Source organism: Chiroxiphia lanceolata, chromosome 11, assembly GCF_009829145.1.
Source record: "Chiroxiphia lanceolata isolate bChiLan1 chromosome 11, bChiLan1.pri, whole genome shotgun sequence".
Lineage (NCBI taxonomy): Eukaryota > Metazoa > Chordata > Aves > Passeriformes > Pipridae > Chiroxiphia > Chiroxiphia lanceolata.
The window spans coordinates 18,516,060-18,531,694 of record NC_045647.1 but is presented as its reverse complement, the minus strand read 5'-3'; the positions used below and the strand labels follow the sequence as shown (position 1 = coordinate 18,531,694).

Sequence of the window (15,635 nt, the reverse complement as noted above, 5' to 3'; positions counted from 1 at the left end):
AAACTTCAGAAAGAACAGCAAGTCAGCCACCTGGAAGGTATAACAACCCATAATAACAGCTAAGCATGAACTGCCCTTTCAAATCAGTGTTCCAAGACTGCCAGAGAACCAACTGGCTCTGTGGCACAACACTCATAGAGATCCCATCAGACCAAGAGTTGAACATGACTCATAAAAACACAGGCTCAGGCTTCCCTGAATTTCTTCTTTGAAAACTAACTTCAAATCAAACAACTCTTTTTTGGGTTTTGGGGTTTTTTTCAAATATTCTTAACAAAACTATGGGGTGATTTAGGCTGGAAAGGACCTTTGAAGATCATATAGTCCAGCTCAGTGCCAACTTCAAATGTGGAACAGCTCGCTCGGGGTCGTGCCCAGCTGAGCTTTGAGCATCCCCAAGGATGGAGATTCCCACCCTGTCTGGGCCACTGTTCCCATGCTGGAACATCCTCCTGGTGAGAAAGTTATTTATATTTGACCAGAATTCCCCTTGCTCCAACTCATACCTGTTACCTCAAATGCATTTACTATGAAGCTCAGAGATGAATCGGGCTTTTCCTTCTTTTATAACCCTCCACTGGATATTCAATAGATAACTGAAGAAAAGAATAAAACCACATCCACCTGAGCCATCTCTTCTCCAGACTGAAGAACCCCAGCACACTCAGCCTCTCCTACCTTTGTGGCCCTTTACTGGACTTCTCCAGTCACCAGTGTCTGTCCTATATGGGGCAGACTGGTCACCACACTCCAGATGCAACTTTACAAGTTTTAAACGGAGCAAGGAAGTTAAAAAGAGCGAAGATGACAATTATTAAAGAGTTTAATGGCCATATTTTGGCTCAAGCATCTCTGAAACAGCAGTTAAGTTGCACCTGCCATACCAGATTGCTCTCATTGCTTACACAATGCCACCCCTTATACACTACTGCTAAGAGTAAAGGAAGAGTTTGGGTGTAATTTGCCAAACTCATTGGGAATAGAACTTCATTTCCAGAATGAAAAATAAGTTTTCATATTGGCACTGTAGGGGAAAAAATAGTTTACATAAATTCTGCCCATTCATATTAATAAAAACTAATCCTGGAGTGTATTTTCAGAAACACATTTGAAACTCAAGGTCAAATGCTGCAAATACAGATTAACTGCATTTCTTATATATAGGATTAGCCACATAAAAGAGGTTGTTTTAAAAACTTTTTTTCCTTCAGTCCACAAAATATTGGAATTCGAGGACTTGAGTCACGTCAGTGAAGGAGCTTGGTGCATTTACAAATCTCCATTCACAGTGCTATCAAGATAGCCTTGCTAAAAAGAATTAATTTTGATTGTCAGGGAAAAAAAATAATTATTTACTAGCTTTAGCAGCTTGCATAATTCCCCAAAATACTCAAAGCAATATTAACTTCTGCTATATTGGAAGTTTTATATTATACAAGACAATGCAATACCTAAAACTGAACATGACCATTCAGGATCAAAGCAAGACAGCAGCAGATTATTAATCACCTCTACTCTTGTTTTATAAACACAGTTTGAAAAATGAGGCTTTGGTAAAGGCACATACAGACAAAAAAAGCAAATCAGAGCAGCGTTCAAAAATTAACAATTCAACCAACTTTCTAAAGGCTGCAATTTATGCAGAAGGACTCTGCTGGGGAAAGGTCCTACAAAGTGGGTAGGAATCATGTGCAGTGGTGGAAAAACAGGGGACCAAATCAATTAGTACTTCAGTGGGACCACAATATCAGTAAAGAGAGAACTTGTACATGAAGTCATTCACTGTGATGTTTAATCAAAATAAAATCAGCACACATCTAGAAAAAGCAACAGGGAGGCAGGTGGCAGCACAGAGAACAAGTGGTGGCATCTCTCAGCCTGGGAAAGGATTTTAATTTAGCTCTTAAATGCCTCCCAGCATTATCTCATGCTCAGCAGCTGGGCAGCAGCGGGGCAACTCCAGCACCCTTGGAGATGGGGTTTGTGGAAAAGGCCCTGGTAGAGGCACTGGTGTCATACCACATGTCATGAAAGATAGGCAAGCAGGAAAACTGGAGAATGAAGGAGTCAGGAAAGTGTCTATAGAGAGCAGGAGATGCCCTTAAACCTTTTCCAAATCTATAGAGAGCAGGAGATGCCCTTAAACATTTTCCAAATGTCTGTAGCCCAAGAGAGAAGACAGAAGAAGGCTAGAATTGACACAGACCTTCTCCATGTAATTCAGATGGAAGAAAAGCTCCTGATGCTGCTCTGCAGCAAGGCTTTCTCCTGCCATCCTGGGCTGGAAACAAACATCCTCACTCCTGCCTCTCGGATATATTGCCAAACTTGTCAGGCACCGAGTCCTGTGGCCACGCTGTCCAAACATGAGCAGTATTTACACCCTGCTAACCAAACACCTCTGTGCATTCAGATCAAACGGCTCTGAAGCCTGGAGCAGTGCTCTTTGAAAGGCAAATCCAATTAAGTCCGGATTTGGGCAACTTAAAGTCACCCAAAGTTTCAGAAATAAAGACTGAACAGCTTTCTAAGGCACCCTCAAACAAGTTTTCTGTTACAATGCATATGGATTTTGCAGCACTTACAAATCCCATTAGCAGCAATGAGAACTGAAGGACTTAATCTACACGGTGCATTATCATTGAAGTGATCCTTATTTAATTACTAAAGAAATGGCAAACACTTTTCAGCTGATTTTTACAACTGAAATAATAGCTTAAAAATAGTTCCACCTATGCTTTTACTGGTGCACATCAGCTCCAACTTGAGCAAAATCATCCCTTCACCTCAGCTGAAAGCTCAGTCCTTGGTGATCAGCATCTGTTAAGAACTGACACTTCCCTTGATCCTGAGTGCACCTTCCCCACAAAAACTATCATAATTCTTTGGGAGTTCCAGATTTTCACATAAGAAACCAGGCAACTACAGCTTGTTCGTGTTCAGTTTTGAGGTTCCAGCAGTTTTCTTAACCTTGAGAAAATTTTGCATCATTATTCTAATTACAAGAAGCGAGAGTGCACGAAATCTTTCCAGCAAAGCAGAGAAACTGAGCTGGCAGATGCATGAAATTTTATACTGCAAAATGACAGAAGGGGAAGCAATGGAACACTAGAACTGTCACCTACCCAGGTAAGAGTCAGCTGCTGTAAATAAAAAACTACATTCTTTTAAACCCATTCAGCTGTTGATAAATTGACACCAAGTATTGACATTGTTACAAAATAAAGCTACAGTAACTAGAATTGTTTATGTTCAAAATCATTGTTGCTGTAACACAGAGAGAAACACCAGGTATGTGTTTGTGATACATTTTAAAACACCAAACGCAATAAAGGAAAGTCTCCCATGTGTCCTGACACACCTCCATACATGAAAAATGCATGTTGTTTCCTATTAAATTACACATTGGATTACAAGGCTGAATGTGATGACTGTGTATTTAAATACCATACTGAGCCTTTTACATCTACAGGAGAGCTGCTGACCTGGGCAGCTCTGGAACCCAAGATGCAGAAATCCCAGATGCCATGAAGGCTATTTTGAGAAAAGTCAAGGAGTTTGTATTTTAAGAGTTTTCTCTTAAAGCCCTCAAATTTATTAGGGTCTCTGTGCTAGAAAAACTAGGGAGTTTTCATTGCAGTAAAATACATAATTTACACAAGATTTTCTCAAGTATTGGAAACCTCAGTGAAATCCAGGAATGACCTTATAGGCATTCCTGTTTCAGAGGGGCAGAACTGAGGTATCAGTGACCTCTTCCACAGGAAACACCTTTGGATATATAAACACTCAGAGATGCCTTAGCACATATTTAAAATCCAGAGTAAATTCAGGTTTTAATCCTTCCTGCATCTTTCCCTGTGTTGTACTTGGCTAACCTCTTATATAACCCCAGGACTTCCTTATTTTAAAACACATTTAAAATATCCCGAGTTCAAGTACAGAGATAACAAAGTCGTCAAACAAATCTGAGCGCTTCTTAAACCCACTTTTTTCTTTTGACAACTGTCTGAGAACAGAGAGTGCAGAGAGCTGTTCCTCCTTTAAATTTAGCTTCAACCCCTGTGAAAATTCCTTCCAATGCTCCAGCATTTGCTGCCTGGTCTTTCCATTGAAGTGGAACGGGACAATGAACCCGATGTGGCTGACCCATTCCCATGACTTGCTGGGAGTTCTGTAGCCACAGGGAAGTTACAGAGAGGAAAAACTGAGGACAAAATTACTTTGGTTTATATCTAAAACTGGGAGGATTGTTGCATCTGTGCTACTGCCTGTTCCAGCAGTGGGATTTCTGGCTGCTGCAGCACCTCTGCATTCCACATCTTTTTCTCCCAAGAGGAAAGGCACCCAGGGCTGGTCCTACTCCAGACAGATGTGATGCCCTCAGAGCCCACGGGAGGCTCTGGAGCTGCTCAGATTTCTGGTTGACATGGGATTTTTTTCTGAAATTAGAACATTGCCCCATTTTCAATAAAGCCTCCAAGATTCCAGGGTTGTCCCTGTTAGCAAGGGATGTCCTTGAAAATGAGGACAGCTGATAACCTTAAAGAAGGAGGGTAATTAGTCACATCCCTGCAACCTTTTTTCCTAAAGAAACAGTGATAAAAGTAAACTCCTATTAGAATATCATTAAATGCATTATTATGCAACACCAGTTATATAACCATGCTTTATGAACTCTGGGTATTTTCAGGCAGAATTCAGTTTCACAGACTTGCCCACATAGGAACATTTTAAAAAGTATGGATTGTCTCTCTGCAGGGGATGAAAAAAGCTCAGGTGGATTGATGAATGGCAGATTGGCTGCCAGTATTCCACATGCAACTTGAATCCTTCCAAAAAAAAGTCTTTTGAGAATCCCTTTTCAGCTGATTCTTCCGAAGAAGTTATAAAATTCATTTAAGCATTTGTAAATCCAAATATATCACCCCATCCAGACATTCAGTACCATTTGAATTTCAGCTACAACTGCACAGCAAATCTATTCAAAATTCAAGGATAAGCAAAATTTGACTTCATAAAACATGAAAACTTGCAGAATGTTGATGTATTTTATCAAAAATACTACTGTAATCTATTTTCCTCTCTACTTTTGATAAGAAGCAGGAATAGAGATGAATTCTATTCTCTACTAAAGTATTTAGTCTGATTTCACTCATTTAACAGGATAAGTTAGTTCAGAAATATTCTAACCTCCCAAATAAACATACTGTTGAATACTGTTCTTATGGTACCTAAGCTCAAGTTAAAGACAAATAAAATTCACAGCTATTGTATAGGTCTGAAAGCAAGAAAAGAATGAAACAGCAGTGCATGTGAAATTCTCACAGGGTACTGAATGCACTTTTAAAAGATTATGTTTAAATAGAAAGGATGCACATTTTCAGTACAGAAATCTATGCAAAGTATAAGCATTATTATATAAAGTTCATTAGTAAGCTGCTTATTTTCTTTCCAAATATTTCCAGTAATATCAAACATTTACTGTTGTCTACGAAATTCATCCCAAAGAATTGCATTTGCAATTGATTAAAAAGTATGTTCAGTGACAATTGTTAAAAAGAATATATAAGCAGCTGATTAATATTTCAGGTACAACATCAACACTAGGTAATACATTCTGCAAAAACAGTAATAGTTTAGGGGTTTTTACATACATAGTTCTATTATAACGAATCATTTCTATTACCATTCCAAAATTACAATGTAGGGAACATTTTCAAAGCAATTATCATTTGCCTTCTGGCTCTGCAAATTAATAAGGGACATTCTCTCTCTCACAAACCCACAGATCTGTCTTAAAAGGAACCCAGCTTATTACTCAGTGTCCACACCAATTGTGTACCTTCCCTCAGAACATCCAACAATCCTGATGCACAGCAAAGCACAGCAAGAAAGTCACCATTAAAAGCATTAATCTCCCATACCTGAAATTCTCCAACCACTGGGATTGTGTTACTGAGCCAGCAGATAAATTATGCGAGTGAGACACAGCTCCCCGTTACAAGGAGGCACAAATGACCATGGTATGATGTACTCACCCAAGACTACACCTCCAGAGTGCTCTGAAGGTGTGTCAGAAGAGACACACCTTTCCTCCTTCTCTCCACCCCCTCTGGATCCCTCTGTCCCTCTCCCCTTCCCAGCTGACTGCACACAACACTCCGGGAAGAAAGGCAGGAGCAGCTCTGAGCTCCTGAGCGCAGAACACACAGCACAGGGAGCACACGACAAGGAGGAGGGAGCACCAGCAGGGAGATGCTTTCCTTTAGTAACAAATTCTGAAAAATAAGATGCTGTTTCTGCCAGTTCTGCAATTTTCCATTCTAGGTAGTTTGAACCGGCCCTGGCAGAATTCACTAGTTTGCAGCAGAAGACAGCAAAGAAAGTGGATTCATTTGCCATGTCAGTTCCTGTGTTCCTAATTTTTTAATGCACCGTGCCTACTCAAGAAAATAAAGCCTGGGCTTTGTGCACACCTCAGGCTATTGTGCCAGAGACAAGACAGCTCTCCACACACAGAACAAATGTAAGCATGTGCAAAACTAAGCAAAACAAGAGCCACTGAAGTTGGAAGCACTGAAAGCAGAAATAACGACTTTAAAAAACCGCTCTTAGGAAATGCTGCTGAAAAGACAGGAAGCTATCAGAGTTCTAACCTCTGCCTCCCATTTGCACCTATTTATTTAACTACTGTACGTGAAACATAAGAAAGAAAAAAAAGCAAAGAAAGTCTTCACGTCAAACCTGGAACACCAGGAAAGTTATCTGTTATGGAAATACTCGGGAAAATAAGAGGTAGTGGACTAAATGGGATCAAGCAGAAGACAAAACTGAATCCCTGCCTCCCTCACTGAACCCCTCAACCACTAAATCATCACAAAAGAAGGGAGGCAGCAAAGTCAGTGTTCCTACTTTTCAGCTTCTCTTCAGAGGTTTGGACACCATGTAAGCCTAGATGTTTATTTTTTTAAAACTTGCCCAAATTGAACTGTAACAGGGTTTTTTCCATAAAGAACACAAATGTATTGATCTATTATTCTCAACTTAAAAATTGGAGGAATTGAAGGAATAGAAAAAAGGGAAAGAGAGTTCTTACTGGCTTCAGTTTGAGAAAAGGTCCACAAAAAAATAACTGGGACAAGGAGTAGCAACACATGGAAAAATCCAAACCAATATTTTTATGGGAAAGAGAATCTATAGATGGATATATATACACCTACACTCCAAGTTCATATTGGTTCTGTGTGTTCTGAACATCCATCATTTAATTCCTTGTTTCTTCTCACATTAGAATGTACAAAACTGCTGAGTGTACCTGCAGGAGCCAGGAGAGGTTCAGCTTTGCAGAACACCCACATCACACTGTCTTAACGTCAGGCACTGAACCTTCCCACAGGCAAACATTTTATCTCATCCAGAAAAGGCAGGATTTTGATTAGAAGAAGAAAATAATTATAAAATTCTAATTATAAAATCTAAAAGTAAGAAAGATTTAGTGCTGCTTTTTTAGTTATTCTCAAATTATCTCAGTAAAAGCTACTCTATTTTAATGGGGAAAATTATGTTTATCATTGTCACACCATGAAAAAGTCATGAAATTAAATGCTGAATCCTTTACATCTTCGTATCTGTAAAGCACAACATTTTCTCCTATAAGCCTAATAAAGACTTGTGATACAGTCTAAATACAGTGGTATTAAAAATAAGTATTGTTGGAGTCTTACCTTAGAAGATCAAATTCTACAAATGTATGCACTCTTGACTCATCAGAGCCTAAAGTAGTATTTCACATGTACAGATCCTTCAGGTGAAGAAACTAATGGTCCCATATTCTAAGTTTCGTGAGTGCAAAAATATTAGAGATGCCTTCACCCAACTATTAAAATAAATGATTAAAATCTAAGTAACTAAGGAATTCTGAAATATTACAGAAAGAAAATATGGCACTATACAACTTGTTGAAAAGTACATTCAGAGCATGCAAATTATCCAAAATAAAACAAAGTTATACCTTAACATGAAGGTAGTATGTGCAACCTCCAGAAAGTATTTTTCTTAAGTACTGAGAAGCAATTGCTGTTAGTGAAATGACTCATTTCTTTAGTGAAAGTGATAAATATGCTAAAGATCTGTTTGATGCATATTTAGAAATTATGGATTTTTATTCGTATTTCACGTCCAACCGAGAAGTTGAGCAAGAAAGCCCTGAAAATGTGATGAGTTGCTGGGTTTCATATTGTTATAAACCCAGAATGTTAGAGCCAGTCTGCCTTGGCAGAACTAAAATACACATTAAGCACATGTTTTACTGGTGTCCTCCAAGCATTTGACACTGATTTGATTAAGCACCATAAACAGAGGTGTAGCCTGGAATATACTCACAATTCTATCTCACAGCTACTCACACTCCAGCCCAGTCTCTAACTTTACTCTCTTAACCCCAGCAGTTTGCTCAGCAAGTAATTCCGTGCTTCCACAAGAAACTCCACTCACTCCAGCAGCACACAGCCACACTTCCAGCTCATTTCCAACTGGCTTAACTGAAGAGCAACTCTGATTTATGAAGGGATTTGCACATATTGTACAGCAGGCAAAAAAGCAGCCAGTAAATACCTGAGACAATTATTCAAATGGCACCGTGACCTGCAAAAGTACAGAGAGCACCAAGCACAGCCAAAAATTCCACTGTGTCCATAACTGGGAACAATGAGTGCTTGGAGATAATGGGAGGAAGAGCCCATCAGTGGCTGCTCCAGCCCAGGTAAGTGTCACTTCAAAGCAGACACTGTTGGCACTTCAACTTTTATACAAGTAAACACTTTTTATACAATTCCTATTTTTGAGAATGTAAGTGTTCACAAGCAGCCACTCTCAACCTGAGCAGAGGAGGCTTAGTTTAAGTATTAAAGGAACTTATTTATGTTACCTTTATGATACTTTCCCTCCTGAATAACTCTGAAATTGTTTTATCTAAATTTACAGAAGAAAAAAAAAATCAGTTGGAGTGGGGAGTGCTTAAAAGTCATAGAGGCAAAAGGAGAGAAGTTCAGTTCACAGGGTAGGAAAGGGACTTTCAAGATCACTCCAAGATATTACTTTAGGAAAGTCACTTAAAGATATTACTTCACGAAAGTCACTTAAAAATTTTACTTTAGGAAATATCAAGATATTACTTTAGGAAAGATATTCCTTTAGCAAAGGATTTACTTTGGAAAAGTCACTTTTGCCACTGCTCTACAACTTGCTTGAAACTCAGAGTAACTGAATGCTTTTATCACATTACATTATAGAAATTGTCTTTGTTAGGCAGACATAGACATTTTTTCCTGTACATAAATCTAATTTACTGGCCTAGATAACTCTGGGAACAGATAGAACATTGTTTCTTGTTCAAGGAGCTTTTAGGGAATCCGTAACAGTAGCACCAGATTGTTATTTCTTTGATGAGTTCTACCTAAGATAAGATACAAAAAAATCCATACAATATGACAAATCATTGTATCAAGGCATAGATACAAGATTAAAGGAGAGAGTGAAATTTCAAGGCATGAATAAGGAAGAATGGAGGTGATGGGAGGTATCTGGGGAGGTGTTTCCTGTTGCTTGGGGGAAGGGCACAAACACCACTTGTTTCTCAAGCCATGCAAAGCTTTTGGCTTCTGAACTGGATTTTTCTCTGTAGGAAATCAGAAAGCAATTTTAGCAACATTTTAAAATATACAGTCTCATGGAAAAAAAAAAAAGTAGATGAAGACTAAATTAATGAAAAAACTAGGAAGCAATGAAATGGGAAAAGGGTAATAGAAAAAGTAGGCCACCCTTTACCTGTTTTTCCATAAATTTAGCAATGTCATTTCAAATTCAAGAATAAAACTGCTCATTTAAAAGAACTACTAAAAGAAACTACTATTTTTAAACAAAAACTGTCTACCAGAAGTCTGAAATAAAGAAGTGGGTTTGATTCAATCAATAAATTGTATCTGTTACAGTTTCAGGGGTGACCTTTGTATCAGACCTTCCTTTTCTCATCTTCTCAGCAATTTTGCTTCACCAATCCTCTGGAAGCAGAGTTGAAAAGGTGTAAGAACTATAAATTATGAAAAAAGCTACGAGGTAAGCACCCCATAAGCTGGTGACCAGATGAAAACTCACCTCCCAGCTCTGCATTTAATAACCAAGTGTCTGCTGTACCTCAGGATTTCACAGACATCTCCCCTAAAAAACGTGCTCCAGAACCTGCGTGGGTAAAGGAAATTTGACCTCATCTACTGAAAGGTAAAAACAAACTCAACTCCACAGATTTTTTGTGCTGCTGCAGCAGTATCCAAGACATCCCCCTGCAGCACATTTTTCAGACATATAGATAGCAACTGAGCAGTAATATTTTATGAAGGTGTCACGTTACTGCCCCCAAAGGGAAGTGATCAGTGCAAGGCAGCCATTGTGACTCCAGATTTTAAAGATAATTGCAAAAAAACTATAAGACAGGGATGACCATTGTTATAATGCAAGCTAATGTACAAGCCCAGATGTTGCCAATCCTATTTCTTTATTCAGGCTGAATATATTTGACATCATGAATGGTGCCCCCAAAGTTGGAGGTACCCACTAACTGGCCTCCTTCAGCAACAGCCTCTTCTCTGATGCTGTTTGAGGACAGGCAGAAAGGCAGGTCAGCAATCTCCCCTTCTCCCTGTGGCAGCTGGGAACTGAGCCAATACATGGGTTATCCAGAGAAACTCCCCATCCCTGGAAGTGTTCAAGGCCAAACTGACTGGAGCTCTGAGCAACCTGGAAGGTGTCACTGCCCGTGGCATGAAGGTGGAATGAGGTGATCTTTAAGGTCTCTTCCAACCCAAACCATTCCACGATTCTATTCCGTGTTACAAAAAAATAGGGCATGGGGAGAATGGGGTTTTGCCAGAAACTGAGGTGAGTAACCAACACAAAACAGTTTTGCTCCACTGGCTTCTAGAGATTTATCAACTGGAACTCAGTAAAGGCCGGGCCCCAAAATTTGACCCAACAGTATCTTTGTTACATTTTATTGATCTGCACACATTTCTTTTATCTGTAAGGTTGTCCAATGTCCATAACAAAGTTTGGTTTGTGTCGCATGAAACGTTTTCTCAAGTAACTTTATTAGCCTAAATTCATCCAAATGCGTTTGTCATGACAAATCTTTTTACAACTTAAGAACAGAATTCCTACTTGAGAAGAAAGTTTTCAAAGTAAATGTTTTCTACTTTCTAAGTCTTTGTAAAAGAATTTTTTTTTCCAAGAGAACCAGTCTTTTTAAATTATTCATCTGCTTTTTAAGGTAGGTAGAACAGCAGAAGCCCAAGATGCAAAACCCCTTTCAACCTCAGTAAAATTATTATTTAATTACATGTTGTGTTACATCTCCTAACCAAGAGAACAGGATTTCAACATTGTATTTGTGTACTGTTGCTACTGTTCTCAGAGTCCAAATTCATTCCCCACCATGGCTTTTCCATAATTATGACAATGAAAATATACAAACTATAATAAGAACGTCCCAAACATTCGACCAAAACGTAAACACAGCTTTAAAAATATCCTCCTCTCATTTAAGAAGGACTACTAATCCCAGATAACAAAGCTTTCCGGAATGAGTTAAGTAGGAAGTTCCCAAAATTTCCATGTTAAAGCTGTCCCACTCAAATCCCAACTACAGGATCAGCACCACGTGGACATATTGGACAACACTCTCAGGGACATGGTGGGATTTTTGGGTGCAGGGACAGGAGCTGGGCTTTGGTGATCCTTGTGGGTCCCTCCCAGCTCAGGGTATTTTGTGATTCTTTAGATCAATAACACACTTATTTACCAGGAAACTCAAAGTGGGGCTCTATTTCTGCAGTCCATACACGAGCAGGGCTGAGCATGGAATAACCACAGACACACAAGACACCTGAGAGGAAACCTCCTGTCCCAGAGCAGTGGGGATCAGGAATCAGCCTCCACTGGCAGAGCAGCTGCAGCCCTGCAAGCTCCTGAAAGCTTTCAGATTCCTCACAAAGCTCTTACAGCCGTGGAAGACACAGGCTCACAAAGCTGATAAGCCCTGTAATGCTGACTTGCAAACAAATGGCTCCCAAGAAACTTAAACAGCAGCTACTTGCTGCCCAATTATGCAGTTTGCTCACAAAAAAAAAAAAAGAGCCTGCAACATTTGACATCTGCTTTAGTTTGGGTATGAAGGGCCAGTTGCATTATAAGACAAAAGTCCTGCTTGTTTTAATGAAGAAAAAAAAACCACACACACAGAATAAAAAAAAAGAAAAGGTAAACTTCTTAATAAATTGTTCAGCAAAATATAATTTACAGCTGGTTCCAGTCCTGGGAATCACACATCTCAGTGAATGTCGTTTCTAGGAAATACATTTCACAGTTATTTCAGTGGTGTAACTGTTCTATTTAAAATATTTATATTTAATTGCTCAGGGAGCCTAAGGGCTGCTCACCCTTTGGCAAGTGCAGCACAACACCAGCTCTCACCAGTCTCTGCATGGGAGCACTGGGACATTTTGCACTTCAGTTGCCAGGTCAGACAGAACCACTACCACCAGTAGTGTCCCTACTATGGTCCTTTATATTTTACAGCCTGAGAGTCACTGCTGTCTAATAAATTATTGTGTTTCTCTGAAATTCAGGCACATCACTAAAATCATTGAACACAATTCATCAAAACCGAAATTTTTCTCTTTTTGTTTTTTCTCTGAGAACCAAGGGCTACAGAGATCCCCAAGATTCCAGAGCTTTCACTGCCTGTTTCTCTGAATTCCTGGAGAAGCCACCCTGGAAGGTTAAGAGCATCTTGCATAACCTCCATTAGGGTAAAGCACTTTCTAAAGCTAAATGTAACCTGCAGAATTCTCCTTTCAGGCTACTAAAACACACACACAAAGATTTTTTTCAGAAGATGATGCAGGAACACAAAAACACAAATGATTTGCCCTTATCCAAATGACAAAATCTCTCAGGTTATAAAAGCAGGCAGTGCTTCATCAATTTAGGAATGTTTCACCCACACAAACAGTCATTCAAGCACTACTTTATTATGGCAGCTCTGTGCCACAAACACCAAAATCCCAGAACACTTTCTCCAGAGCCGCTTTGCAAACCATGGCTTGTAAACAAGAATTGAACTGAGAATGAGATAATGGACTGGGGGAAAATATTCTGCCCCAGTGACACATTAATGCAAATTAGGAGAAGGAGATATTTATTCTTCATTCCTTGCCTGCGTCTTATCTTGCATCAAACCCTCCAGTGGAAGATGGAAGCCACTCCACAGCTTGAAAACTGGAATATTATTGGTCCAGGAGAACAAAAAGTGGAAAAAAAAAATATATACATATACATATATACACACACACATATATATAAATATACTTAACACAGAATTAAAATATCAGCTCTTCTAAAGATGCTACAGCACAAGAAAAGTCACTTTTTACATTTCAGACTGGCTTCAGGAAAAGGGACATGAATGAAGATGAGAAACTACTGTGCCTCTGTAAAAACCTCACCAATCTGCCAGCAATTGCCACACAGCTGGAATTTGGGAACAAGCAGAGTGTGTAATAAGGTTTCAGGAAGAGCACTATGAACAAACAAGTTAATTTTCACTTCACTCAGTGGATTTCAGAAATGCTCAAGGTGACCATTGGTTGTTGAGATTTGAGATTAATATGGAAGTAACCATTCCATACTAATGACTAGAAGTTCAACATGTTAATAATAATAAAGCAGTTTATTTTGCTCCTACTTATCCCCCCAGATTAAATGTAATCCATGTTTGTATTAGTTGCATGAGCATCTTAGTAAAACCTAGAAATAGAAAAGAAAATGCTGACCACTGTGATTGTAAAACAATTTTGAGAATCTCAACAAAATCTGTTTCCAGTAGAAGGAGAAAAAATGTTAATACTCACAAACTTAACAAAAACACAAGGGAGAAATTCTCAAAAATTCCCTTCACTTTTTGTCCAGCATTTTTTACTTCTGTACATCGGCAAAAATGATTTTTAGAACAGTTTAAGATGCCATAAAATTGAAGTGATACATTCTGAAAAGTAGAAGCTTTACCATTACCAAGAACACTTAAGCATAGAACATTTGTAAATATCTTTAAATTTATACATAAATTATGAGTGGGTCACTTTGATATGGAAAGCTTTTACAAGCATCAGTGAACTGTATAAATTTTTTTTTTCTATTTAATCTTATGCACAAAAAGGACAAAAAGAAGAAGAGGGAGTATAGAAGAAGAAAACCTATTTCTAAACCTTTTCCTGTTTGAATCACAAGCTCAATATGAGAAGCAGTTCAGGCCAATTCATACAGGCCTAGTTCACTTCCACAGAGACAAACTGACCAAAATTCTCTTACAATGGCCCAAAGAAACCCTCTGCACAATTCTAACGTGCATCAGGGGGGACTTTTCTTCGTTGAAAGAATATTTTAGCACAGAGAAACTGATTTTAAAATGTGCTGAAAAGATCTGTTGTTTTTACTCCACAACAGAAAACCGCTACTTTGCAAACTATTGAGTTTGTCTGGGGGGAAAAAAGAAAAATCTCAATTAAAACAGTGCAAAAAAACATCCTGACACGTGACTTGAGATTGAGTTACACTGGTCATGGGACAAGTTTCTGGTTCAGGTCATAGGAGTCTGAATTTCTTACTTGGGCTCTGGTTCAGCAATTTGGCTCTGACTTAGACAAAAAACAAACCCAAACTGGTCTATGTTGCACCCTCAGCAGACTGGGGACATGTTCACACACCAGTTTACACGTTAGAAGTGAAATGCAGAACTGCAGTGAGTTCTCTCCTCACTGACATGTGCCAGTTTAACAGGGGATTGGTTTCCAGCACCCACCTTGTGCCTACACTGCTTAAAAAACCAGACAGAGAATATTGTCATATTCAACCCTCCTTATTCCACACTAACAGGAAGAAAAGAGATAGTAAAGGTGAAACTGTCACTTCTCAACTTAACAGGAAAAACCACAGGTTTGACCACCTGGAAGTCGTGGCCGAAAAAACATTGGGTGCTCTTTGGGTGCCATGTGTTTCATATCTGTGTTTTTCAAAGAAATAAAAGTAATTTTTTAGAAACTATTAGTGTGACAAACTATCCAAAGAAAGATTAAATATCAAAGTCACCCCGTGCACCTCTTCAATCACACACGTGCAAAGCACGGAAATTTGGGTTGCAGGTTTGGAGTAACTCTTTACTACCACTTGTTATTGCTGCTGTTTCTTCAGATTAGGAACTGTAAGAACATAGCCTTTACAATCAGCATTAGGAGCTACATTTTGCTGAGGGTAAATCACACAACATATGGAATTTTGTCTATTGTGAATTTAAAACCAGCAAATGTGCTCACCGGAATTCTTGACAAGAGCAGTTGCAGGGAGTTGTTCCAGGGAGAGACTTAAAGTTCCTTTGTTGCAGGTTTCAAACAGTTGCTTTTGTATGGGTCTTGGCAAACATTAAAAGTTCAAATTTACAGTAAATTACAGATAAGTGACACAGAGCTTGAAATATTTCTATTTCTAGTTTTAATTTTTAATTTAAAAAAGAGATGCAAACTCCTCAG

At 38.8% G+C, this 15,635-nt stretch overlaps 1 protein-coding gene across 21 annotated transcripts in view; it reads right to left on the bottom strand.

Annotated features, from left to right (window-relative positions):
- ATP2B2 (ATPase plasma membrane Ca2+ transporting 2) overlaps positions 1 to 15,635 on the bottom strand; it is a 410,328-nt gene that overhangs the window by 197,602 nt on the left and 197,091 nt on the right. The window contains exon 1 of one of the 21 annotated variants that reach the window (XM_032698690.1): positions 6,042 to 6,064. The exons of the other annotated variants lie outside the window; for them this stretch is intronic. The gene's annotated coding sequence lies outside the window, so the exon portion shown is untranslated. Of the gene's footprint in view, positions 1 to 6,041; positions 6,065 to 15,635 lie in introns of those variants that run through there. 21 annotated transcript variants of the gene reach the window in all.